Raw genomic sequence first — 3,107 nt, 5'->3', positions numbered from 1 at the left:
GAGGTGAGTGGATTGCCTGAGCTTGCGGGTTCGAGACCTGCCTGGGCAACTTGGTGAGACCTCATCTCTACAACAAATTAAAAAAATTAGCCGGGTGTGGCAGCGCACGCCTGTAGTTCTAACTACTTGGAAGGCTGAGGCAGAAGGATCACCGGAGCCCAGCACGTCGAGGCTGCAGTGGCTGGGAGCGGTCACTGCACTTCAATCTGGGTGACAGAGTGAGACTCCAACTTAAAAAAAAAAGAAGGCCACTAGGTAGGGAGACTCTATAGGAAGATGGTGCATGATCTAAGCAACTCACCTTTGCAGGGTTATTTGGTAGACTTTCAATGATCATGGATGTGATGAGCTCAAAATCAAAACCATTGAGCAATGAGAGGAATTGCCATTGTCATTGCATCTTGTGAGCTTGTGTTCATCTTTATGTATTATTATTATTATTATTTTTGAGTCAGGGATTCATTCTGTTGCCTAGGCTGGAGTTCACTGGCATGATCCCGGCTTACAACGGTCCTGACCTCCTGAGCTCAAGCAATCCTCCCACTTCAGCGTCTAGAGTAGCTGGGACTATAGGCGAGTGCTACCACACCCAACTAATTTTTGTATTTTTTTTGTAGAGATGAGGTCTCACTCTGTTGCTCAGGCTGATCTCAAAGTCCTGGGCTCAAGCAATTGTCCCACCTTGGCCTCCCAAAGTGCTGGGATTTCAGGCATGAACCACTGTGCCCGGCCTACCTATGTCCATCTTTTAAGCCACAGTCAGATTTGAGTCATATACCTTTCATTCATTCATTCCTATAACAAATACTTAAGGAGCACCTACTATGTGCTAGGTGCTATAGTGCCACTGGAGAACCAGCAATGAACAAACCAGAACCATCCTTGCCTTTGTGGGGCTCACTTTCTTTGTCTTTATGCCTGGGTAAAGGTGTGAGGAATATACCATTCTTTTGAATTTTCAGTGAGCAACTGCGTTGTGCCTGACTTTGTGTTGGTTGCTGGGGAGAAGTAGACAGGAATCAGGCTCAGTCTGGGCTGGCAAGGAAGCAGACTTGGCCCACACTTAGTGAGGGTGTCTGCCTGGACTGCTGGGAGAGGCTCGAACCGGGCCTTGGTGGATAAGCCGTCTGACTATCAGAGAAGGGGTTGAACAGTGTTCTGGTCAAAGGAAACACATAGCGAAAGACTTTGGCATCCGTGATTCCTAGGCATGATCAAGGCCTGGGGTCCCTGGCACAGGAGGAAAGTGGCAAGAGAGAGGAAGTCATGATGGTAAGGTTCAAATGCCAGAGCACGGTGTAATCTTGGAGGCCATAGGGGCGATCGGAGATGTTGGTGCAAGAATTAATGTTATCACATTTGTTTCGGATATAATCACATTAGGCGCTGGGGAGGAAGACAGACATGAAGGAAAGGGGCTTCAAGCGGGAAGACGGGGAGGAGGCTGTTCTGATAGCCTAGGTGAGGAGGACCGAGAGGACTCAGAAGACAGCTCTGGATGTGGCAGTTGAAAGAGTCGCTATCACATTGTGTTTTACAATAATGGGCTTTGAGCTGGACAGCGACACACCCCTGTAGTCCCAGCTACTCAGGGGGCTGAAGTGGAAGGATCACTTGAGCCCAGGCGTTTGAGTCCTGCCTGGGCAACATAGCAAGACCCCATCTCTTTTTTTTTTTTAAGTGGGCGGGGAGGGGGGCGGCTTTGCAATCAAAAGATACAAATAAGATCCCTGTCCTTTATTAACCTTGTGACCCTGGATGCATGATTTGACCACTCAAAGCCTCAGGAAGGTTGATAGGTTTCTAGAAGTTACCAGAATAGTGTGTGGGACATGGTGGATGCTCAGAACATGGTCACGTTATTATAATGGGGCAAGAAGCCGAGGCCAACTTTCTGTCTGCTTTGAGTGGCTGGGTGGAGGGAGGGTACGGCCCCCACCTTTGTGAGTCTCATATCCAAATCTTGGCCTCACTCAGTATAGTCATAGGTCTCCTTATGGCTCTGACAGCATCCTTTGTCTCTGTATTCTTGGTGCCCAGCTCAGTACTTAGGCCCATAGTAGGTGCTGCCCTAGAGGGGAGGGTTCTGGCCTGCAGGTGTAGATGTGGATCCTGCAGGCATGTAGGTGCAGAAAGGGGCAGGGAAGAGATAAGAGAACCTGGCTTGGAGCCCAGGGAACCCTGACACTGAGGGGTTGTGGGAGAAAGGATGAGCCTGGAAGGAGGCTGGAAACTACAACCAGAGGTTGGCGCAGCGGGCGGGCAGGAAACTGGAGGTAGGCTGGGAGCCCAGGAGGGGAGGGTTTCAAGAAGAAGAGGTCGCCAAGGTCAGATGCTACAGAAAAGTCACAGATGATAAGGCCTGATGAGTGGTTGATGGATTTGGCCTGAAGGAGGGCACTGGGTACCTGCCAAAAAGAGGGTCAAGGCCAAAGCCCCATTGCAGCGGGGTGGGGATAATGATGTGATGGTAAGACATGGAGATAAGGAGAAGAGAGGTGAGCATTTAGGAGAGGGGGATACAGGGTCACTTGGAACCTTGGGGTACCAGATTTCCCCTCCGATAAGGACGAATTTCATTTTTAACCGTCAGAGCCATCTCACAATGTGTCAGGACGTCTTGGGAGGTAGTGAGCACCCTGTCCCTGGAGGCAGACAAGCAGAACTCTGAGCCCCGCGCCGTGGGGACAGGCTCACACACAGCGTGGGGAAGGCTGTGCAAAACCAGTCGCATGTCCTTCTCAGCAAGCACTTGGCTGATTCGGTGCATCACAAAAGCCACACAGAGGGTCAGGCTTTCTATTTCCAGTGTCCAAAGAGCCTCCTGCAGGGACACACACACACACAGAGGTGGTCGTGCGCAGGCTCACAGGGAGACACACAGATGCAACACATCACCTCTATCATATCTCCCGTGTCCCAGGCGCCACATCCCCTGTCCCAGGCTCTTCCCTCCATCATCCCTCAGCCCCTCCGCCCGCCGCTCCACCCACCCGGCCACCCAGCATCCCTCGCCTACCCCCGCAGCTCCTCTCGGCGCTCTCCGCATCACCCCTGCTTCTCCGGCTCTGCCCTCCCCCACCCGCCTCCAGGCCTCTCCCGCCCCC

The sequence above is a fragment of the Carlito syrichta genome, unplaced genomic scaffold (genome assembly GCF_000164805.1).
Source record: "Carlito syrichta isolate Samal-C Ts95f unplaced genomic scaffold, Tarsius_syrichta-2.0.1 Scaffold305649, whole genome shotgun sequence".
Lineage (NCBI taxonomy): Eukaryota > Metazoa > Chordata > Mammalia > Primates > Tarsiidae > Carlito > Carlito syrichta.
Note: the sequence above shows the minus strand (reverse complement) of the source record.